The sequence below is a fragment of the Sapajus apella genome, unplaced genomic scaffold (assembly GCF_009761245.1).
Source record: "Sapajus apella isolate SASKATOON/1434 unplaced genomic scaffold, GSC_monkey_1.0 scaffold2, whole genome shotgun sequence".
Classification (NCBI taxonomy): Eukaryota; Metazoa; Chordata; class Mammalia; order Primates; family Cebidae; genus Sapajus; species Sapajus apella.
This window is the reverse complement of record NW_022436942.1, coordinates 55,515,307-55,541,399: the sequence shown is the minus strand read 5'-3', so window position 1 is coordinate 55,541,399 and position 26,093 is coordinate 55,515,307. Positions and strand designations below refer to the sequence as shown.

The window sequence follows — 26,093 nt, the reverse complement described above, 5'->3', positions numbered from 1 at the left end:
ATGCGAATGAAGTAATGCATAAAACAAAGTACCTCCTATTACCATAAATTACATATCCAGTGAAATGAAATAAAATGCATAGTAAGTATACACATGCTAAAAAGTCTTTTTCATAATGAAGACTGACTCATTCTTTGAAAATAATTTCCTACCAACCATTTTTAATCTACTTAGATTTATAAAATAATCACATGCTTTGACCTTTATTTTCACCTAGCTCACCAAGGCTACCTTCATCCTCTCTAGAACCTACGTGGCACAGTTTCAAAAAAAACCCTTGGAGCCACATCTAAGATGCACATTTGAATTGATGGCCAAGATTTGAAAAGGGCAGCCCAGTATTACACTCATTCTGCCTCCACTTCTAGGAGAAAGGATGGGCAAGATTTATGTAGTACTCAACTCTGTTGCGAAGATTTTTTTATACAATAATTTACAGTTTCTTTCAGTTCCAAGTCTTAACAAAGTCAAATTCTCAAATAATTGGATTTAAGGTTATGCAAAACATAACATGTTCAGCTCTATTCCCTGTGCTTCTGCCCCATAATCTGGGTTTATGTCATAAGAATAATTGGCAGTAGAAACAAGGCTGATAACTGTACATGTTATCATGCCCCAGGTAAACAGACTTGCAGCTGATACATTCCAATGGATTTCTTTTATGTTGTCTGAGAACTTCAATGCAGGTTTTAAGAGATTGGAAATAAAAAATTACCTGGCTCGATTGAACCTAATGATTGCACAGTTTGTTTAATTATTGTCTTACTCCCAAAGTGTGATGGAAGGTGAATCTCTGGTGTGGGAGGAAAAGGAACAAGATACTACTAAGAGAATATTATCATGTACTTACTGTTCTCACCTCTCCTCCCCTCCATAATCAGCTCTTGAGCCCAGGAGGACCTGCTGACCTATCAGAGAGGCACTCCAGAATCACTTTACTGTGACAGTTAATGAGGCTCAACTCCAGAGGACAAGCACAGCAGGCTGTTCTAGACTAACGAGGATGTTCTTACCCAATGCAAATGCAGAACAGTGCCACTTTATGAAAAATCACCCAAGGAAAAGAATCCTCCTACAAAATAAAGTCAGATGCTGCAACCGATAAGCAGGGAAGCCCACAGATGATAGCTGTTTTGTCTTTGATGGTCAGGCCCCCTGCTCCATTAAAGAACATAAGTAAAATTTATCTCTGCTACCTGTCCATCCTCAATGCTATCCTTGCCTCTTTGTGTGTGACAGCCACCTATTATTCCTGCCTATCTAGGAGGAGCCTCATTCTGGCACCCCTGTTTTTCCATTCTTCACTTTGCAATAAAAAATTCTGTCCTTCTTCCTAGTCCATCCAGGCCCTGGATGACAGGTCCACTCACTGAGCCAGGATACTGATAGCTAATAATTGCTTCGTGTGGCTTCCCCCTCCTAAGATACCTGTCTATTTTTAAAAGTCACTGCCAATATCTTTACCCAAAGAAATAAGTAATGTAGAAACTCCTTATAACCCAGCATGATGTGTTTGACAGGAGAGCAGGAAGAGTGTCTATTCATGTCTCTCAAATCATCCCTGATATACTTGTACTGTATAAGGGCCGCCCAAGCAATGGGACATCCCTGCCCTTTTCATATGCACCAAGGCCAAACTCATTTACTTACCCACCTTTGAGATTCTATGGGGCTAAGTTCCTAAAGTATGGCAGAGTTTGCGCCAATCAGAGGCATAACAAAACTGGGTATTGGCAGCTAACGTTACATGGCCTGTATGTGCCCCATTAAGTTCAATTAAGTGACACGACTTTGCTAGACTTTCTTACAAATTGTCACACAGCAAAACAGCACACATGCTATGCCATTTCCTGGTATAGCAGGAAAATCAGATGATGATTATTTGGGTGAGTTCAGCCAGGCAAATATTAAGTCTGAACCCCAAGCTCCAGGTACATAGACTAGGAATAACAATATCCACCATCCAGGGCTGTTGGGAAGATTAAATGAGGTGGTCCTGGAAAAGCATCAGGCTCCTCCTGACACACAGAAGGAGCCCAACAAATGCTCTTCTTTCATCTTGATCTCCAGCTTCAGGATTAATTTCTTATCTAAAGCCCTTTTTATGTGGACTCGAATACCCCAAAAAGTGCCTATTTTTGTCTTCTCCACAATCACTCACTCTCCTCCTTGCACTATTTGGCCAGTCTCTGGAGAGGGCCAATCCAATCTACTTCCCAGGGTTCTTTCATGCTAGCCATGGAAATAGATGTGAAAGACTTTATACAAACTCACACTAGGTCAAAAAGAATCTTCTGAGAACAGTCCCCAAGCCTTGCACAAGGTACTATGAGGGCTCCACCAGAGTAAAGACAAGGACAGTTTCCACTCAAAGCCTCCAGACCAGTTGAGAGAACAGGCTAAGGATATGAAAGACAGACATATCAGAAGACAATGTGAGACTGTATATTATTTTCACTATGTGTTGTGGGTGTAGAATCTACCTAACAATAATAATAGCTAAAGTTTAATGAGTGCTAACAGCAAACTAGGCACTATTGTAGTTACTTTACATATATGTACTGTTGTTATTTTTGTTTTATAGATAAGGAGCTTGAAGCAGAGAAAGGTCAGGTAACTTACTCCAAATTATGCAGTAGAGGGGCTGCCATCATTATTCAATTCAATAGAGATGTACAGAACACTGCTCTGAGCACAGGGCTGAGCATGCTGGGTTAGTGTGAGATCAGGGCAGGAATCACATCTACCTGATCTTATTTCCATGGAAGACAGTTTGTTGATTAACTGACTCATGAATGAAAGAAGGCTTGTTGGAAGACACAGGGTAGACTATAGAAAAGCAAAGTAGAGGTTACTCATGGTAAGCAGAGCAGGAATCCCACATACCAGAGACAAGATTGAACACCACAGTTGACGGGAATCAAAAAACTGACCTTAATGAAGCCCCAGCCTTGTTTTGAGGATAATGATGGATACAGAGAGATAGATGAGATAGAAGGAAATAATAAGAATCCCTTCAAAACTAAGCAATTGATATAGACCATGGGCAATAGGAGATACCTACAAATTCTTCAGCAAGGACACAATTTGAGAAAAGTGCTATTTTAGAAAGAAGGGTCTGGCAAGAGAGAAAAATTGGAAGGGAGTAGAATAATCCAGGTGTGAGGTCAGGACGGGATGAATATAATTTTGCCAAATGGTTGAATTGGAAGGAAGAGCTACAAGAGCCAAAGTACGGAGAGATAAAATAATACAACAATTGATGAGTATCTTTATGTGCCTCAGCAACGGGGTGAGGATAAAAGAACAAGGAAAGCATAATCCTTGGTGACCAATCACTAAGAAGACAAAAACAAAGTTGAGAGAGATCTGCCACGATGGTACTCAGGCATCAGACTGGGATGGCATTAGTGGTGCCATCTCAGACCTAAGATCAGAAGGATGAGACACCAGTATCAGGCATGCAAACTCATGGAGATACAACTCACAATTTTCTCTACACCCTCTATAAGTATTTATCTCTCTGATGAGATTTTAATCTTCTCAAAAAAAAAGAGCTATATTAATCATCTTGTTCGAGATACCCAGGGCAATATTAAAAATAAAGAAATTATACAATGAATATCTATCACCAATTTACTAAGTATCTTTAAATCCATCAGGAATTTCTTTCCAAAACTGTTACAATAACCTAGTCACCATTCTTTCATTATCATTTTACAGTGTCTCCTGCTCTTTCTCTATTCCCTCACCATTCTCCCTCTACTCCTGATGAGACAGGCCTCCTACAGCTCCTGCCATCTGGCACACTGAGCCCCAGACAATTTATCAACTTGTAAATATCATTTTTATTAAACTTTGAGAAAATTAACATAAAGAAAGAAAGAACTGTATGTGAAAACTGAGAAGTTGAGAAAACACTGCATGATAGGTGTTAGAAAGGTATATTAGGTTGGTATTGAAAAGCTTGGGAAGCCGGGGCTCACATTCCACTCTTGACTTTCTGTCTTATGCCTATATATTTATCTTCTTGGTGCCTAAATTATTCCATCTATAAGTAGAAGATACTCCTGTCTGACAAACTCTACAAAGAATAAGTCCAGGACTCAGCCCAGGTTCAGCACAGTGTTAGATTAATGGGAAAAGTCCAGGGTGGGTAGGAAATAAATATCCAGCACACCATCTCATAGATGATTATAAATTCAGCACAGGAAAGACAGGAGCTCTTAAAACAAAGCATTGCCTACTCAGTAATAATCTACAGATACATGAGGAATGATAAGATTCCAGTTAAATGGATGATGAAGTTCCTCAGAGCATTAATACCCAGTGCAATGACCCCAAAAACAAAAGAAATAGGGGTACAAACTCCTGAAGGGATGAAAAATAGATTTCAATTCTCTTACAGACCCCAATTGATTGAACTAACTGCCTAGATCCTTGTGTTAGGGACTTGGGGACTGTTCCTGGGATCACTAAGAATATGGTGCTGTAACTGATGGGTTATACCTAGCAGAGGGAAGAGAGGGGTGATGAAGATATCTATGCAACCAGGATTGTCTGGTCCTGTCCAAACCCCACCTCCATCATCATCACAAGTATCTAAAGGATTGAATAAAATTCAGAGAATGCCAGTGAACCTAATCTATGAGTGTTTCCTGAGTCATTACTAGACATAGGGCACCATACATTACAAAGAAAGCCTTATGGCAAAGGAAAAAGACTACAGAGGAGAAAATTTTAAAAATCTGCACAACTACTACAAAATACTTTCACAACCTTTAAGGAAGTCATTTTACCTCCCTGGATTTTCATATGCTCCTCTGAAAATGGAAGAAAGGGATGCACATGCACCTTCTGTTACAAAATCCTATTTTGTTGTTGTTGTCATTGTTTTAATTTCCAGTATTTACTACTTCTTTATCAAAAAATAATTTTTTAAATAAAACATTGTATCTCATCAAAATGCATGGATCATTTTTGGGCAAATAAGTCTACCTTGAAGATGAAAGTGAGAATGATCATAGTTGAACCACACTATCAATATATCTGACATCCCTAAATCTTAACTTTTATCTCTTTTCCATTCTTATAAAGCATACTGTATTTATCTTCCACAAATGCTAGACTTGAGAAATATAAGGAACGTTGGCAGTGGCTGGTGAATTATTGACACCTGAGTAGGGGCTGAAAGTGGTGATAGAGAAAGAGATAAATATTGGTTTCCAGGTTTCAACTTGTATAAATGAGAGAATGGTTTAAAAAAAAAAAAAAAGATAAAGAACTTGAAAAGAGCCCCTTAGTTTCAGATATTTTGATCTTGAGGTGCTTATGAGATACCTGAATGAAGCTGTCCAGGTTGATGTAAGTCTGAAGCTTGGAAGAAAAATCTGGGCCAGAGATAAGATTCAGGAGTCCTTGGTATATTGATGCTAATTGATATAATGAGAATGGATTAGGGCAGCCAGGCGAGAAAGTATACAGATTGGGAAAAGTAGTTTGCTTAGGATGAAAAGAATGCCAGAATTTAACTAGTAAGCAGTAGGGGTCCCCTGAAGAAAACCAAGAAGGAAGCGTCTCTGAGGTGTCATGACAACCAGCAGAGTGAGGCATTAAGAAAGCCAAGAGGACAGAGAGCTCAATAAAGTCGTGAAAAACAGCAGAAAAAGCCAAAAAGAAGGGGATTTTCTTAAAAGTTCAGCGGATTTGGTGATTCGAAGACATCAGGGCTGTTAGTAAGAACTATTTTAGCAGAATAGAGTGAGTGGCTATAAACTAAAGTGAAGACAATAATATTTTACTTTTATTTGGAGTAGGATGCAGGGTTGTAGGTGTAGAGTCCAAAAGATGGAGAGAAAATAAATTCTATGTACTTGCTCTTTCCCGTTGCCTGCAACTGGATAAAGGTGAGCTATTTTTTTTATTTACTGGCATGAGTCTATCAAAGGTTAATTTCAACTGACTCATTGCTGGGAGAACTGACAGGCCACACTAAGAAGAAAATAACTTCACATCTCAGGAAGAGGAAGCCTTCTAAATCCCATTTCCTTGTCTGCCATGTTACATCTGTCAGATTTTAAAACAGTCGTTCAGCCTCTTTGTTGATCCATTTCCTTAGCTGTAGAATGGAAAATAATTCCCTTTTAATTGGATCCTAAAGTGCAAAAGGCCTTTCAGACTGCCCAAGACTGCAGTGTTTAGTGACAACGTCCTAGCACAGAAATTTCCCAGCTACATTGTTCTATTACTAAGAAAACCATTTCTTTCTTCATATGAAATAAACAACCCAAATGCTCAAGTTGTACCTTTTTGTGGGTTTACTTGGCTTTGGACCCTAAACTATCTCTTTGTGTCTACAGTATGTGTCTACAAAAGCAAAGCAGAGAACTGAGGAAACGATCCAGAGAAATCAGCTCCCAATTCAACGCTGCCTCAGTCTGTTCGTTTGTTCAACCAGAAAACTTTATAAAACTAAATTCCTCCTGCATAGGTTAGAGCCTCCAGTTTATTGGGTCTGTGCAGGTTCATTTGCATTCTCTGTTTCTTTCCTCTTGAATTTCGGCCTCTACCAATTTTGTATCCCCCAGGAGCTGTCGTTAGCAGCCATACATCCTCTCTTGTAAATAAACCCCAACTGTCTGCTGGAAATTTCCACTTGCATATCCAGCCACCTCATCAAATGCAACACACCTAAAATCAAACCCATCAATCTTTCCCTCCAACCTTGCTCCTTCTCAGACACTCCTATTTTTGTCAATTGACATCATTCTCCTCATCACCCTGGCTCAGATCCTCATCATCTTTGTACCCTTGCCCTCCCTTGTCTTCTGTATCTATACCCCAAGTCCTAAAATTTTTCCATTGAAATCTTCAACCCATCTGTCTCTTCTAGCTTCCAGAGTTTTTATACGTCGCATGTGTCAGACACCATACTTGGTACTTTACATACCTCACCTCACTTAATTGTGATGACACCCCATTGCAGAGGTTAATGGAATTTCCCCCCCATTATGCAGAAGGAAGAACTGTGCCTCAGAGGGCTATGAGAACTGTTACGGACTGAAGGTTTGCATCCCTCCAAAGTTTGTATATTGAAACCATAGCCCCCAGTGTGACTATGATTGGAGATAAGGTCTGTGAGGAGGTGATAAAGGTCAAATGAGGTCATGAGGGTGGGATTCTAATTCAACAGGGATGGTGTCCTTATAAGAAGAGGAAGAGACACCAGGGTTCACTCTCTCTGCCACGAGAGGGCATGGAAGGAAGGCAGCCATCTGCAAGCCATGAAGAGCATCCTCACCAAGAACCAAGTCAGCCGGCACCTGTATCTTGCACTTCCCAGCCTCCAGAATTTCAAGAAATAAATTTCTGTTGTATGCGGAACCCAGGCTATGGTATTTTGTTATGGCAACACAAGCAGACTAAAACAGGGATTATGCCTGACTCACTGCTAAGGAAAAGAACTAGGATCCAAACCCAAGACCACTTCTCTCTAGAGAGTGTGCCCGAGCCAGCACACTGCACAGCCACCGTGGCTGCTCTCTAGCACAGGCCCGCACTGCTGCACAGGGAAGTCTCGGGAATAGCTTCTTGTTGCCCACCTTGCTTCAAGTCTTCCTTGGCCTCCTCCAGTTAACCTGTGCGTGTCAGATTTGCTTTCTTCAAACACCGCTCAGATCACATCATTTCTCTGATCAAAGCTTTCAGTGGCTCCCCACTGGCTACAAGATCAGGTTTAATCTCTTTAGGCATCTAAGTTCCCTTTAGTCTAGCTCAAGCCTTCTTATCCAGCCTGACTCCCCTCACAGCCTATCCCAAAGGTTTGCTGTTGTGCTTATCCAAGTGCCATGAGTTATTTGTCTGTGAGTTGCAATGAGGGCGGGGGCCTTGTCAGTCCAATCTCTGCATGACTAGAGTCTGGCACATAGTAAGTGCTCAACCAACAGTTGTTGGGTGAGGGAGTGAATGAATCGGTGCATGCCATTCCTCTGGCTTGCTTGCTTGCTTACCTAAAGCACCAGTCACTCCTCCCATCTGCAACTTGCCAGGCGGCAGGACCAAGCTCAGATCCACCTCAACAGCAATGGCCTCTCCAGCCAACCCAGCCCACCATGATCTCCCCCTCCTCCAAGCCCTTCCTCAAGGAATTTCTATCCTAGTAACTCACTCAATATGTGTCACTTACTGATGTGAACCAGCATGGTTACCCATGCCCAAGAATGTTCATTTTTGCATTGTCTGTAATAGTAAACAACTGGCAATGATCTGCAGCAGAGATTGTCAGCTGCCTCCCAAAATCTCTATCCTTCTTCCTTCTTCCTTAAGATAAAAATACTGACCTTTAGCTAAGCCCACTGCTGCCCAGCTAAACACAACAAACAAACAAAATGAAACAAAAATCTACTTGTCCCATCTTTCATTGCTGCTACTTATGGCCACAAAATGTAGATTTTGGTCAATGAGATAGATGTAAGGAGCCTTGTGTGTACAACATCTGGGAAGTGTCATTAGGGACACAGCTTTCTCTTCCCTATACTCTGTCCCATTGCCTGGAATTCAGATGTGACCTTGGAACTCTAGCAACTACACTGGACCATGAGGACAAGGACATGAAAGGGCAGTGAGCTGAAAAGAGCTTGGGTATCTGCCAGCGTCTTGAGATGTTACAGCATCCCTATACCGCCTGCCTCGGCACTTCTTTTCAGGAGAGAGAAATGAATGTCTATCTCGTTTGCGCCACTGTGATCTAGGTTTCTCTATTTCATGCTGCCAAGCTGGCACACACTACAAATGCCCATTAGGAGAGAAATGAAAAAATAAGATTAAGCAGATCAATATGAAGGTAGTTAAAAGAAAAGAAGTGAACCTATCTACCTACCTCTCTATTTACCTATTTGAGAGAAAACAGGCCATACGTGCACCACGATATTCTTAAGCAAAAGAATACATTTGGCTGGGCGTGGTGGCTCACACCTGTAACTTCAGCACTTTGGGAGCCCAAGGCAGGTGGATCACCTGAGGTCTGGAGTTTGAGACAAGCCTGGAGGACATGGAAAAACTCTGTCTCTACTAAAAATATATTTTTAAAAAATTAGCCAGGTATGGTGGCAGGTGCCTATAGTCCCAGGGGGCTGAGGCACGAGAATCGCTCCCAGGAGGCAGAGGTTGCAGTGAGCCAGAATTGTGCCACTGCACTCCAGCCTGGATGACAGAGTAGGACTTTGTCTCAAAAAAAAAAAAAAAAATAGATTTATTTATTACTTGTATAATAACAAATAACAAAAGCTTTCATTATAAAAATTGTTAATTATTTCTACTCTGTATGTACCTTGCCCACTCCACAATCTTTCAGACTTCCCAGTGGCAGAGAAAAATAACTGACATTTTTTGCGTGTCTGTTATTCTCCCTAGCACATAATAGATACTAATATTTGACTGGTGAAAACGTCTGGAAATTTGTCAAACATGACTGTCTACAGAAACACCAGCAGTAAATGGGGACTGGGAATGTGGACTTAAAAAATTAGATCTCTCATACTTAATAACTGTATGGTCTGAAAGATCATTCACTTTCTGTTACCAGTTCTAACATAGACGATATTATACTCCGTTGAATATTAAAATGTTTTGCTTGTCTTCCAGTCCTCTACTCTCCACCAAATTTAATTCACCTTCCAGTTTAAAATAAATAAGTGTTTTGAATTCTCAAATGTTGGTGGTGAAGCTCAATGGTACGAAAGGCTGAGGGAAACAAAGGCATGAAAAGGAATAGCATAGCATTGTTTTACAATGTATGGTTTGAGAGAGAAAATTAAGGCTCCTTATAGATCTGACAGATTCAAATCTACTCTTACTCTATGTATTTAGTGATTATCTTCCAGAGACAAGATTTGCTTCTATTGGCTGTGAAAATCCACCTTAATTTTGTACTGTTCATCAGCAGACTTCATTTGGGACCCATTGAGAGGTAATAGGGCACAGCATAGAAGTTTATTGGAAAGACCACCTCTTGTTTATTTCATAATTATACATTTGACATTTGGAAATTCCTACTTGTTACTAGTCACTTAATTAGGTGCCCCAAAGTTCATAAAAAATCATAGGTTTAACTTCAACTTAAAATATCCTTTAACTCCTCTTGCTCTGAAATTCGATCTCATCCACTGTAAATGCAATTACATTCCTGACAAATGACTGCTGATGATAATAGACTTGATTTAAAGGAGAGAAATCTAAACATGCAATGATCTGATTTTTTTAAAAAAAATCTGTGTGTCCACGGAAAGAAGGTGTGGAACAGATAAATCAATTCAAAAAAAAAAAAAAAACCCTAATCATTGACTTAACATTCAGCAAATCATTAAATAAAGCTGGCATTAATGGAGATTTACATAAATAGTCTGAATGGTGGGTGACCTTCAGGAAAATTGCTGTTAAGACAAAGGTCTTTGCATATCTCTTCAAAGATGTTTGACAAGAGAATGACTCTCTGCTGCTTGTCTTCATTTATTATAGGTTTCATTTAGATCACCAGGAATTCTGCTGAACGATATCTCTTGCCTAAAGCCAAAAGTATCTGGTGATTTTGGGCAGTTTACAAACATACATACACACAATACCCAAAATAATTATTTCTAGAAGTGCAAATTAGGGAAAAAAAAGGACTTTTTTTCTCATGAGCAGCCAGTGATTTCCAGAGAAAAATGAGGATGATCTTAATTGTGAAAGCACTTTTGGTAACAAAGGATACTATAAAAAGCTAGAATACTACTCTAAATTAGTATTTCAAAATGTATTACTAAAAACTTTGGTTTATCAATGTGCTTCACACAAAAAAAATTCTGTTGTCAAAAGAATATGAAATATGATGCTTAAGACCTCCTTTCAAAGATAGTCACATTAGCACATGACATTCTATAAGCATATTAAAGGCTCTGAAAAGCCCTGCAGTGAAGCAACCTATGTAAAGATAACCAGATATTCTTCCCCAAAATAACTTGTATCACTATGCCACTTTGAGAAAGTATGCTCTAAATTAAGAGTTTAAGGTTGGGTTTTCACTTTGCATCATAATCCTCAACTAAATGCTATTTGTTATGAAGGTTATTTACCAAATGCCTGCCATAATTAAAGCACCACAAGGGAACAAGAGGTGAAAAAAGTAAGATCATGGCCAGGCTCCGTGGCTGATGCCTATAATCCCAGCACTTTGAGAGGATAAGGCAGGCAAATCACGAGGTCAGGAGTTCGAGACCAGCCTGGCCAACATGGTAAAACCCCATCTCTATTAAGAAATACAAAAAAATTAGCTAGGCATGGTGGCGGGCACCTGTAATCCCAGCTACATGGGAGGCCGAGGCAGGAGAATCACTTGATCCCAGGAGGCAGAGGTTGCAGTGAGACAAGATCATGTCACTGCACTCCAGCCTAGGCAATAGTGTGAGACTCCGTCTCTAAATAAATAAATAAATACATAAATGTAAGATCATTAATTTCCAGGAGCTTATGCTCAAGTAAAAAGCCTAACATGCAAACACCAAATTTAAATGTATCATGATAAATGCAGGCAACAATTGCCATACTTAAATTGAACAGGGGAGGTTTCAGAGTTGGTGGCATTTCAAGCTGAATCTTCAATAAATAATTGGATTTCATTTGGGAAGAGATTGATGTTTGGAATTACAAGGCACAAGGATGAAGGGACAGAAAACTCAAGATGTTCTGGGAAATAATGAATGGACTAATTGGCTAGAGGAGAGATTTTGGGTAAAGGGCCTATAGACTAAATGCTGGAAAGCTCACCAGCAGTTTCAAAGAGAGGTCAGATTCTGAGGATGCTTGAATGAAAGGCTAAGGAGGGTGGACATTATTAGGTAGGCAATGTAGAACACAGAAGAGTTTTGAGGGCAATATGATTAAAGTCTTTGCAGAATAGTTTGTAATGCTGCTCTCGTTCTGGAAGTGCAGCCACCAGAGGCGTCTTAGCCTCCACTTGGATCACAGCAATATACAATTTGAGATCTTAAACAAATTTGTGTTATGAAGGTTCAAAGAGTGCACATTTTATCAGATATACTCAGAAGCAACCAAGAGACTAGAAAATTATAGTTAAGAAATACCAGAGAAGGATGATAATGCTGCTTTTTATAAATCTAATATGATGGCACCACAAATGAGTAAACCTGAAATATCACCTTCTGCAACTCCCACTGTCACTTGGGGCGGTAACCGTGGAATGTTCTGCAAAACGGCTGAGACCAATTTTGCTACTGCAACTTTTATTGGTTACAGGAAGTTACCTTTAGCCCTCAAAGCCACACACCATTCTAAGAGTCTACATGGAACAGAAGTACAGGTTGAGCATCCCCAATCTAAGAATCTGAAATCCAAAATGCTCCAAAATTTGAAAATTTTTGAGCAATAATATGACACCACCAGTGGAAAATTCCACACCCTGATCTCATGTGACAGCTCACAGTCAAAATTTTGTTTTATTCACAAAATTATTTAAAATATTACATAAAATTAGCTCAGGTTATCTGTATAAGGTACACATGAAACATAAATGAACTTCACATTTAGACTTGGGTCTCATCCCAAGATCTCTCATTATATATATGCAAATATTCCAAAAATCTGAAAAACTCCAATATCCAAAACACTTCTGGTCCCAAGCATGTCAAAACACTTTTCAACCTATTTTTCAGGCAAGGAATAAACTGGCAACTCCATATACTTAAAGACCAAAAATAGGAATTATACTATTTGATTTTTAAAACCCAGTGACATTTTGGGTTTTGCTTCAAAAACAGTTTCACTACCACAATTGCCTCACCTCTACCAGAGTATTGACTAGGAATTTGTAATTGTCTTTATAGGAGGGTGAAAAAGATTGAACTGAGACATGGACAATTCTTTCAAAATATCAATAAAACGTAGGCAGTCTGTTCATAATATCCAGAATGGATCTCTTCCTACAAGTGGTGTTTCACTGGGAAATGAAGCAGTTTTATCTAGGAAACACTCTATGGACTTTCAAAACAACTGATCACCCAACATATTCAAAGTCTTGATTAATTCAAATAATTGGTGTAAACAAGTGTTTGGGTTAATTTACTAAGTAACTAAAGATTACTGTTTTGTTCTCCTAGTCCTTTGTGCTAACATCTTCCTGAAATGAGTTAACTCGGATTGCTGCCTTATCCAGTGCATCATCTAGATCAGTGATTCCCAAACAAAAATGACACTGGACTGTCTATATCTGAACCATGAGCAGAGCTTCTGAGAAATGCAGATTTCAGGCCTGCATCTATCCCACCCCATGCCCATCCTGATTCTGTGTGGGTCTACGTGAAGTTTCAGAAATATTTTTTAATTATCCAGATTTTGGAAACTACTAATCTTGATGATAACTGGATTTTTCTTAGATGGTCCACAATATCAGAAGGGCCATAAGAACTCCAGAAGAACTCTAACAATACTGCTATGATAGAGACAGGGCTAGGTGGATACCAAACCCTATCCCTTTTTCTTCCTGGGTACAGAGCTAAGCTACATTTCCCAGCCTCCCTTGCAGTTAGGTGGGGTCATGTGACTGGCCCCTGGCCATTGCAATCTGGATAGAAAAGCTGTGTACCACTTTCAACCCTGGCCCCAAATAACTTCCCAGAGAATCTTCCAGCTGGCTGCCTTCCTTTGTTTGCCAGTCAGGTTCCTCAGACTCAGGGGAGAACGGTGAGATCCTAGAGGAATATCAGAGCCACAGGACAGAAATAGTTCAGGTACCTGAATGAGTATGTGGAGCAGAGCAACCACCACCACCGACTCCCATTGGATTGTGGGTGAATGAGACATTAACTTTTATAGTTGAGCTACTGAAGTGCAGGGATTCTGTCACAGACATTAGCTTACCCTTACTAAAACAACCACATTAATGTTTTTTGCAGACTTTGCAATAGACCAAGCATTTCAAAATCATAAAGAAATATGCCCATATTTTAACATCTAACAAAAACGCATTAGACCATAGGCCATATTTAACCTTTAGAAGAAACTCTGATAGGAACTTATTTATTCTATGGTTTTCCTTTTTCTTTTGAAAGTGGAATATGGAAAATGTGGGGGAAGTCTGGCTAATTGAGAGCTTTGGGTAATAAGATTTTAATGTAATAAATTTTTCTAACAGTTACAGGAACAAAAATGAAATAAAGTAACTAATAAATCTGAACTTTCAGAGACCAAATGGATACAGAATGAAAGACTGTGAAAACCTAAGAACTAACAGAATCACATAACCTGTAGTATTCAAAAGGTCACGATATTTACTTAGTTTTGAAAAAGTCTGTAGGAAGAAATTCTACCACTGAGCTCATCATTGTCCTTATTTGGGTGGTAGTTTTACGTATAATGTAGAATTATGTATTAATGAAATGTACCATTTTCAACCCTGGCCCCAAATAACTTCCCAGAGAATCTTCCAAACTGGCTCCCTTCCTTTGTTTGCCAGAGAGGTTCCTTAGACTCAGGAGAGAACAGTGAGATCCTAGAGGAATACTGGAGCCAAGGGACAGAAATAGTCCAAGTACCTGAATGAGTGTGTAAAACCCTCACTAAGAGGACAAGATGAGGAGTCAGACAGAGCTGGGTCTCAATCCCAGCACTTCTGCTTACAGGTTAGGAAATCATGAATAAACTCACTCCCAGCATCCACACAATGTTGAGGATATTAACTACTTTGCTGGATTGATATTAGGTTTAAATGGCCTCTAAGGCACATTGTAAATATTTAATATTTGCTTGTATTAATTTTAATGTGGTTGTTAGTTGCACTTGTGTTTTTTTTTGTTTTGTTTTGTTTTTTTTGTTTTAGGAAAGTGAGTTATTGTCTACATACACAAGGAAGATCTTGAGAACTTAGGAGCCATCACCAGCTAGTATCTTTCCCAAAAGAAAGACAAGGGCCCAGGTAGTGGCAGTGCCTAGAATTCTATAGGTTAACACCGTGCTAGTAAAGCAACTAGTGTGCTAATGTCTATGCGTCTATATCCTTCATCTGCCAATGGTGAAGACCAATAGGTCTTGGACAAGGATCCCTGGTGCTTAAAGGTCCTCTGAAAATGGTAAAACTCTCCCTGTCCTTAACGAGAAGGCTGTCTGCCTGTCATGGTCCTCCAATCTCAGCAGGCTTGAGCTCATAGCGAAGCCCCTCTCAAACACACGTGATCCATGAGAGGGAGCCGAGATAACTTGACTGGGCTGCATCCACCTCCCTCTGCCTGGCCAGCTGGAGACAGCAGTGGGAGCTGCCACCTCATTTCTTTTGATAAGCTACTGAGGAGATACAGTGTCTTCCCCAGTTTTCTAAGTTTTAGTTTGAAAATTGAATTCGGGAACTTGTCAACTCTGACAGCAGAGCTTTAAAATTCAGTTCAAAGACAATCTGCTTGTACTTTAAAAAATTCGTCTTCTGACTTCAGAGCAATAGGATTTTTCAGAATCTTCACTATGGAGGGAATGAAAAACTTCAGTTTTCCTTCTTTCCAATTAAACTTGGGTTTTTTGTAAAAACCATTACAAATTTTTTCTCTTCATACACCAGTTCTTCTCCTCTAAACTGCCTCTTTCAGCAAACAGAGCTCAGCCCTACATTTCAAAAGCAAGGCTGAGACTTTTGTGCAATGCAGCCCTTTCTCATGGGCAAACACTGAGGACGAAAATAGATAATACACACGAGATTAATCACAAGCCAACACTGCACAAGTGACAGGATTCATGACACTTGAAGCTTTAAAAATAATAATAAGCAGTCTATGAAAGAACTCACTTCCTTCCTTAAAGTTATAAAAGTCATACTTGGCAGCAGAGACCTCCATCGGAGGCTATATTGAGAGGTAAAATTACCAGGACTCAAAGGGATAGGTCAAAACCCTAAACATGGCAGGGAACCAAAGGTAAAACCACGATCCAATGACAGACAGCAAAGGCCTGTTAATGCCTGGGAAATTACATGGTGAATTTCTTTTCTGACATTTCATTCACACAAGAATAACAGGACCCTGAAGTTAAACAATGACATTCCAAAAGGAAACACCTCCACGGATGACACTCCTTGCATAGTTCAGCCTCCAGGGCATACACCCAAACCAGAATTTCATATTACTCAGGCGTGTGTGGGAGGCAATGCGGGGAGGACAGAAGGGAAGGAGAAAATGGGGAGAGATCAGAGAAAGTGGAAGCCAATATTTCTGCAGAAGGTGGAGGGAGGAGAAAGGTGACAGTCAGTTCATTTCTGTTCCTTCCCAAAGGACTTGAGCTTTCAGTTCATAGATTTTTTCTTAAGTGACATTTGAAAGGTTCTGCTATCATCCATTCATTTGGGTTCTGCTTGGCCTTTAAATGTAATATTTCAACTGAGAGTTCAAGCAGGTAGGGGCAGGGGGGAGGGTTAAGATGTTTTCATGAAAAGCAACCAAGCCAGACAGTTCTATTGTCAAGAAGACCCCACTGAAAGCAGGAATCATTAAAATTAGCCATTTTGGCTAATTTTACCCCTCAGGTCTAGGGGGCACAAGCCCACTTGCCTGGCCTTCCAGACTGTTTCATTCTTCTGAGCAAGAATGAATCAAAGGGAAGCAATACCGTGATCCAGAAAAATCCTGTGAATGTTGGGGAGGGAAGGATAGCTGTTTCCATTTAACCAACAAAGGCAATGGAGGAAAATATTTTTCAGTAATTGGGAACTCATGAAAAACAAAGCTCCATTAATTCCAAAGGCAACTCCTAAGTTTTAGTTGTTAATTTCGGTCACGTTGCCTTGGTTGGAATGATGATCATTAATTATTCCTTTATGAAGATTTACATTCAAATTTGTCTCAAAATGACTAGAACAATGGATTTTAACTGAGTATAACTAATATATTATGTTTGAAGTCAATTCCTAAAATAAATAACAGAACAGGTTTCGCATTGTACAGCATAACAAAACACATACACACACACACACACATACACACACACGCACTTACACCTCCAAAAACGTCACATTTGTTTTCTTCTTCTTTAGATAATAAACAGAACTGCTTGTTCCAGGTGATACTGAATGGCCTATGCACCTCCCTTCACGCCTGCATAGGCATAACCATTTCAAAAAGGTGATTATAAACAATATCTTATATTCTGGTGTTCCTTCCTCCTGAAACTTCAGACTAAAGAGATTGAGTTTCCCCAGTGAGTCTCAGAAACACAAAACAGGATGTTTAATTTGTTTAAGTTTCCAGAGCAATTTACCGGAGACAAAAATAAAATACCATGGCATTTTGCTGGCATCTTAAAAAAAAAAAGAAACCTTGTCTTGGAAGCACAATGAACCTCATGAGATCTCAAACACGAATCCTCTATTTGTATGCTCACACATTTTTATGATTTTGTTCACTGAAGAACAGTTTAACATATTCCAACCCATGCACTTAGTGAAAGAAAAGCTTCCAAGGAAACAGGTCTTTTTATGAGGCAGCCCCCAAGGTCTCCAGCAGCTAAACGGACGTAAGTAGCCACATACAGTCCCTATTCCAGCCGTGGTAAGCAAATGACTATGTTCACTGGATCATCTCAATTTGAAAAAAGGTTCTGCTGCTTAATCAAACAGAGCACCAAGCTCGGTGTCAGCACTGAGTTTAAAAATCTTTAAAGAAAATTTCTATGCCTGTGAGTAAGGTATTATTAACTATGCTTTCATCATTTTTAAATAAAGCTTAAAATGAGAAGAATGATTTTTTAAAAGCAAAAGAAATTCTTTATCTGTAGCCCCTGGCTTAGATATTGTGCAAAACAGCCCAAGGAGGTCAAAGGCAGACATAGTTTAAAAAATGGTGGGTCACTTTATTATTTTTTTAATCTTACTCTTCAGGATATTCACTTGATCTGCAGCCATTGATGCCCTACCAGCCTGGAAAATGTTTTATTTCCTTGCTTTGCAGTGAATTCCCATGCAATCATTTGCTGTATTGATTCTGCTCATCATTGCAGTGGTCACTTGCCCTCGGTCCCGGGAGGTCAAGGCAAGAAACCTAATATGTATGGGGTTCTCTTCTCTACTGCTTCTGTTTGCTCTAACTAGACCCTCAACCACCAGAAAGCTACATAAGAACCGTATTTAAGATTTGTAAGATACTTTCTACTTAGAAGGTACCAGTTGACAGATGTATGTTAACAAACTGTCAGCTATTCCACATCACTTTAGAGCTCTTTGATTGCAAGCAACAGAAAATTTCCCTGGCTAATTAAAGGGAAAAAAGACTGTATCAAAGGGGGTAAAGTGGAGCTCACAGAACAGACCGAAAGGTGGAAGACCCCAGCACAGACAAAAGCAGGAATGAAGAAAGGTCTGAGGAGGCCTAGCTAGCAGGAACAACTTGACGGTCTTAACTAGGGGTTGCTACTCAAATAAGTAAGTTCAAGTCATTTTTTGAGTTTGTTGCTTATATCATATCACTGAAGTTTCTGAATGCCAGAAGAGAAGGTCCTGTTGACACTATTGACATTTTGGACCAGATAATTACTTGGCGTAGGTGGGGCTGTCCTGTGCATTGTAGATTATTTAGTGGCTCCCATATCCCCTACACACTAGATGCCAGTAGCACCCCTGCCAGCTGAGACAGAATGTCTCTAGGCTTTGCCCAGTGTCCACTAGTATGCAAAATTACCCCTAGTTGAGAACCTCTGGCTTAGATTTAATAAAAACTGCCCACCTCATGGCTTACAAAAGGTCAGGTACCCTGATATACAATCCCATAAGACAAAGAAAAGAAAGATTTGTTTCCACAAAAGAAACTGGGATACTCCTTCCAAAAGATTGGGGAATTAATGCTTGCTGTCCATTTCAAAAACAGTAAGTTGAAAGCTGAAGATGATGTTTGTTTAGCCCATGTATTCAGAGAACAGAAAGAAATTGAATTAAAAAATATTTGAAAACAAATCATAGAAAAAGTAATGCATCAGAGTGTTGTATCAGTCCTTCACAAAGCTTGGGATGGTTAGAATTCATGTGCTGAAAAAAGCACAATCCTGGTAAAATTGGTGTTCTTTTCTATTTTTATTCAAATTATCTGTTTCCCTATCTGCTTTTAAATCCTGCCAGATCTTTTTCCAACTCTTGGTATCCATGGACTTGTGGTAATTGACATGGCTAATTTAAGGGAAACTGATTCCAAATCCCAGAGAACACCCAATGCATCTCTGTATTAATTAGTCAGCTAACTCTGTTGGTTCCAACATGGTGCTAATGAGACCAAAAACATAAATCCAACCCTCATGCCATATGGGCTTATTCAGCAGCCAGTCTGGAACCCCACTCTAACCAGCCAACTGATAAATGTGCATGGCTTTTGGTGGGGATGGAGTGGGAGAGAGCATGGATGTGTTCAGACAAATCCATCCCCATATCCATATCTCATGCAGCACACCCTCCCAGGGAAGAGGTTATTCTTTTATCCGTATAAAATACAGAGCCCGACACATGTTCATCATGGTATCTCTTTCCTAACACGTATGTTGCTGTATCTTTTCTCTTCCCCCTCCAGCTCATAACTACTCACATCAGAGGCCTTTGCTGCTTCCTTTTTCTTCTATTCATTAACATTTCTTAAAAATCAGAGACAGAACTTCACATCCAATCTGCATTGACTCTAAATTCCCTGATCCTACCATCAGTAGCAAGATGGGCCTGTCTCTTCTTCCATTATTACTTCTGACAGCCTCAAAGAAATCATTTAATATTCATTTCAGTCTTCTTTTTCAGACAGTCTTAAAAATCAATTTCAAAATTTGTCTTCTTGATCCTGTCATTTAGCACTGAAATGGCCCAAAGTGATGACTTGGGACATTAGTGTTTCTCCCCTCTCCCTTTAGGGTGTCAGCTCTACTTTGTGAATCTGTTCTGGTCTGAATAAAGCTGCCTTTCATTTCAGGGTTGTTGTTTTTCACTGAGAAAAATGATTTAAAAAAAAAAAAGCTGTATATGTAGAACAACTTTCAATTATCCTTTTCTTTAAAAAACCTGCAGTAAAAAAACTAGGCAAAACACTCTGGCTTAGAAAAAAAATCAGGTTCAATAGGTGAAAAAAGAAAAAGAAGAGACCTAAAATTGCAGTTATTCTAAAATCTTCAAGAGTGCCACTTTAAAACCTCTATTTTCAAATAATACATTAGTAAGAGTAACATCATCTTGCTTATTGATTAAAAAAGAGAAGGTAAAATAGCCATTCGTGAAAAGATGCTAAAAGGTGCAAGGAAGCCAAGAACAGGAAGAAAAGGGTCTGAAAGAGCGGAAAGGTAATGGCAGCTTTTCTAAAGCAGAAAAAAAGTTCTTTGTCTTTGCTGCCATTCTGTGAACAGCCTAGAGAGCTCAGTTCATTGTCATTGTCGCTGCCCTTCTTCCTTGCATTGTTTTGCTTTTTCAGGTTGTCTTCAATTCTCCAAGTAACATTATTAAACTAGAGGGATCGAAAACCCCCAGAAGGACCAAGGGGTAAGGAGGGTACCTAACTAAATGAAACGCATCCAGTTCATTTTATTCCTTAGCCTGTGTTGTCTCTTCTTAGCAAGCAGAAGAGGGTTTTAAAAGTAAAAAATGGAACAGACATGACATTAGAAGAGAGTTCTGGACCGTGCAAAACAGTACTCTAGCTCAATAACCATAACCAGTTTTTGCTCTAAGAATCACTCTGCTATATTTGTAATCCCACCAGCTTGTTATTTATATATATTATTACAGTGTCCTAATGGACCTACCCCTTCCATGACTCTGACTTGCTTAAGAAAGAAAATACCTGCTAAAATGATGAGAGAACAAAAGCCATCTGCATGAACTGCCAGAGAGAAAAACAATCGGATTTTTCTTATAGGATCAAAGAGTCAAAAATCGTTCTTTCTGGAACTGTGGAAAATCAAACATGGGGACTTAAAAGTGTCACCTCAGGAATTTACACAAGAATGTGTGTGCCCAGCCCCAAACCACTTTCTGAGACGGAAGATAAATTGTAGGAACCCGTCCACATCACAGCAAATGTAATCAAATCGACTTCGAAAAGGCAGGATGTGACTTGGGGATCCTGGATCCTGGATCTTTTCTGCCTGCCAAATGTGTGGGCTTTCTGTGCAAAAGAGGTGTCTTGCTAGTGCCACCAGGAGGCCACTCACATTAAACACAAGAGTATTGTCCCAGCTTTCTGGTTCTGATTGTATGAAGTCAGCCCAGGACTACATTGGGCTAAAATCACTGAATGTAACCAAGGGACGGTGATAGTACTATTGTTTGGATGTTTATTGAACATCAATAATGCATTACACTCCATCTGCAACACAGAATTAGATGCTGCCCCTGACTAGGAATTCATTAATCTACATGGATATACAGGCAACCAGGAGATGCCTTGACAACAAGAAGGGAAGAATAGGAACTGTTTAGATTATTGACTTTTTAAATAAATGAATTGTCTTTGGAGACTGTGGTTGTAGCTGGGCGAAGAAAAATTTTAAGACAGATCCTGAATTAAGTCAGACAGTGAGAACATGGGTTCTGTAGCCACACCAGAATTCCTGAAAGTTCTGCCAGACTTTAAGCAAAGCTAATAGAAGAACATCCAGCTTTTTAAAATTAGGTTATGATTCACTCTACCAAAGTTTCACTTATTTTGCTAAGAAATTTACTTCTAAATTCTTGCAAATAACATTAGCTCTTTGAATGCATTTCTAATTTAATTAGAATTATAAACACTGCAAACTAGACTCAACTGCCAGAGACAGAAAATTTCTACTACTCGTATAATTAACACACATCCTTAGGCTCACAGGCAGTACTGACTGAGAAATAAGACCCTGAATTGGGATAACCCCCCTTTAATCTAATGATGCCATGCTTTTAGTTTGTTGGTCTTCATCTCACATTTCCTTATGCTGCTTCAGAATTTGTAAAGCTGTCTTAGATTCTAATAAAATGAATCTAATGCAAGTTCGATGAACAATCACAAAACATATTGATTGACAGGTGACTTTAGATGTCACCTATAAAACCTTCCTCCATAGTTGGGAAGCACCCCAGACACATTCCTGATAACCTCTGCTTAAGCACATCCACTGACAGATGTCCACTTCTCAAGGCTCTCCTGGATCACTCACCTTCAATGGTATAGGATCTCATATGGAACAGGCAACATTTACAGATGAATAAGTAAAGTTCTAACATATATTAGTTGGGGAAGAGTAAGAGGGAGAGTATATGTTTATTTTAGTCGTCTCTGCTTTGCTGAAGCATTTGGTTTTCTGACCCTTCCATTTCAAATATTCTATGTAACTCCATCATCCTGTGAATTCTTTCCACTATACTACCGTCAAATTTATTCTCTAAATCAAAAGAGCGATAGCACCAAAAGTCCCAAATGCTTATGATAATTCCTCGCAAATTACCCATCAGATTTCAGTCCATATCTAGTCACCTAAGAAAATGCATGCCATGAGCCTCATGGAGACAGGTGGAGAAAAGCACTTTGGATTTTCTACATGCCTTAAAATTTCAAGTCTGGCATTCTCTAAATGGGAATGGTCCTGATCAACAATTCCACAGGTGACCAGTGCATTTACACCTATTTATGGAAGATATTTTTGGTTAAACACAAGTCTACTTACTGATGGGATAGAGAAAAAAATATATATCAGATGTGTTTTTTTGTTAGGAATGATCTTCTACAGTCTTACTGACTAGACTAATACACAAGGAAACTAGAATAATATACAAGGCCATGGAATAAATCATTAAGCTAACATTTAGTTTTTAGAATTGAAATGGAAGAGGGATACATGCATGGATTTGCTAATTACACTTCTGCTCCATACAGACTAGCTCTGAATGACTCATCTATGGCTTAACTTGACTTCAGGGATATTTCTTCAAGCCCTCTCTCAATTCTTCTACACATTTAGCAAACAACATTTCCAAAGCATGGTTTCCTACAGAACACACTCTGTTCCGGTGGCTGCTCTCTCTCCTTCCCATTTTGGAAGACACAAACACGAAAGTTAAACACTTTCAACACCTACCCTGTATTAGTTTCCACAATTTTCCATGCCAGTATGGAAATAAGCATCCAAAACCTAAAAAGCTTTTTCTTTTAAATAGATGGTAAACAGTTTTAAATACTTACAAACAGTCCCTTTCACACCTTGTTGCCAGCTTCTTTGCGTATAGCGTTAACCAGGGGGAAAAAAATAAATGACAGGAAAAGAAAAATAGCCCAAAGTGAGCAGCAAGTGGAAGCTGGAAAGAAAACATAGGAAAGAAATACATGTAAATCATTGTCTGAACCCTTCGTGCTTTCTCTTCTTAGATTTTAGCTTTACACAATTCAATTTCACACTAAACACAGCAGAGATGGCTGAGACAAAGGAGGAAGACAGTGAATTGTTTAATGTACATTCTGAAAGAAAATGATGCCATTCTTTTCTGAGCAAATTCATATCAGCTTTCCCACCTCTATAAATGAATAAAATCATTTTTTAATAGTCAACATAAATTTAGATGTTGCAAAAATAAATCCCCCAGACGTTTTGTATAGCTTCGAGAATAAAAAGCTGCCAAGGCATTTACTCTGAACATAATACCGTACTCTGCAAGTACAATACATTGAGCACCAAATACAACCAAATTCAAAATAATATTACACGGAAGACAGAGCACATTTTATACCTTTTAAGGAGACATAAGACCTTGAGTGCAACCTCTTGGGAATATAAAGTCAAGCAAATAAACTTTTTAATACATTAAAAAAATAATGGATGCTGTTTGCTCGATTCTGGAGTTAAAACTGAAGAGAATCAGGGATTTTTAAGTCGGGGCAAATTAACAACATTGGGTTTCTGTTTTTATTTTTTTTAATTAAAATATCATAAATGTTAAATAGTTGTTTGCAAATAACGGATTTCCATAACATCTAAATAAACATTAAATATATAACATAATAATATTTCCAGTTTTGATACCAGGAATCACAATTATAGACATTAGAGACCCCTTACTCAAGAGCTTGGACAAAACTATAGAAACTTAAAAAAAAAAAAAAAAAAAAAAACTGACAAATTTTTTTTGAGACAGTTGTGCCCTCTGGAGGTGGCACTTGGGAATTGAAGAAATCGTCCCTAAACCAACAACAATGACTTTCCTAAAGAATTGAACACGCACTTGGAAATGGAAAGAAGGCTTAGAAGGTTTCATTCATGTTCCTTTCTTTGTGTCAAACCAGTTTTCAATGAATACTAATTTAGAATTTCAATTTAAAAGTGTTCAAATGGGCACAAAACATTTTAGTAGAAGGGATTAAAAGCTTGTGTTCAATATCTGGAATACAATGATTAGAAACTTGCCGAATATTATGTAAAGAAAGAACAGTGGTTTCAAATCAAATATCCTCAAAACTGTTTTCGGTGAACTGCATGGAGCCATGGACTGGCCTCTTCTTATCCCACTTCCCCCAACTCTCAGAGACAACTGAATTTTTTGTCCTATCTTTTTAGAATAATTCACCACCTCTGCCTTTTCTTTTTATCTGTCTTTTTATACTTGATTCCTAATAAATGGAGCTAAATTTCACCATCTAGGGAATATATTATTCCAATGAAAAAAGTGAGAGATAAATATTTCTTGATGGAGCTTTAGAGAGAGAAATTAATAAAGTTGGCTTTGTGTGCTCGGAATTTCAATAGGCCAAATAAAAGATAAATGACAGAAATAATTACGGGGTGGGGGAAGCGAAAAACATTCCCCAAAGTAGATTTTACTTGTTAAAAGCGGAACAAAGCTGCCACTTTTAAAGAAAGTAGAGATCTTCTTGATTCTAACTTTTGCCTTGGATGTGGGTGAATGTTGTGTTTTTAAAGAAACTAGAAGAATTAAGTAAGGCTGCCACACCGGGGTAGAGTCTTAAGTACGTTGGCGTGAGGGGAGTAACCCAAATGTCAGTGAGATGCGATTATCTTCAGCTAACAGGTTCCCTGAAGCTCTGGGAGTGTACGGCCTGAGCAGCCAGGCGGGACTGAAACAAAGAAGGTTCGGAGCGAAGGAAGCCAAAGTCCCCGCTTCTCATTCATTTGGGCCGCGCTTGCGCTGCAGGTTCTGGCCGTTGTCCCAAAGGCAACTTCACGTCCCAAGGCCACTTCCCCCCATCTTCCCCTCAGGGAAGCGATGGACCTAGAGTTCTTAAAAAGAGCCTCGCCCTTGTTGGCTTCCCGCTGCCTCTTGTTCCGGGGGCAATTCGTAACTCAAGTTCTCCTGCTCCTTCTCCCCAGTTACGCCCCCGACCCCCGGCTCCTTAAAGAGGCCAAGAGGCCTCCCAAGGTACAAGAGGTCTCAAGGACGACTGCCCTGAAACCCACAGGTGATATCCAGGTCCCACTGAAGGTGTGCGCTCAGCACCTCCAAATATGAAAGCAAACATGTAAGGACAGGCAGATAATTTGGGGCTGTTGTGGTCAGCCCGCGCCCCGCTCCCTGTCACCCAGGGCCACGCACCTGCTCGCACCCCTGCGCGGATCCGCTCACCTGCGCGTCGGCTGGTTGGGCCGCTGCGCCTCCACCCGAGCGCCGATAGAGGGCGCCCACGGCGAGCCTTGCCGTCCACAGCCCGCTCTGCTGTGGGCCTAGGTTTCAACTGGGGTGCCCCGTAGGGCCAGGGAGATGGCACTGTAGTCTAATAGGGAAGGAATCTGGGTTTCGGCTATCAGGGATAAATTATTTAACTGGTCTGAGGCCTCAGGCTCCTCATGAAAGGAAATTATCATAACATTAATATCTAAGCAGTTAACACATGATTGTATCATTCATTCATTCACAAGAAATATACCTTGAGGTCTCCACCGTGTTTCAAGCATTATGGAGACACAAGGGGTTCCCTAGCAATCAAATTACACCCAGCCTCTGCCGTTTTGGAAAGTACCTTTGAATGGGATTCACCTAGGGTAGTGTAAACAGGGCTTCGCATGTGGATCCTCTGAGCCCACCTCCTAGGACACGCTCAGCCCTCGCAAAATTTTAGGGCTTATTATTATGA

The 26,093-nt window shown here is 39.6% G+C and overlaps 1 long non-coding RNA gene across 1 annotated transcript; it reads right to left on the bottom strand.

Moving 5' to 3' along the window:
• Positions 1-12,447: 12,447 nt before the first annotated feature.
• LOC116565176 lies at positions 12,448-24,356 on the bottom strand. Its single transcript, XR_004275294.1, has 3 exons — positions 24,344-24,356; positions 12,911-12,914; positions 12,448-12,644 (listed from the first exon to the last, which is right to left on the bottom strand). It is a non-coding gene; the product is annotated as an uncharacterized LOC116565176 (long non-coding RNA).
• Between the last annotated feature and the right edge of the window lie 1,737 nt (positions 24,357-26,093).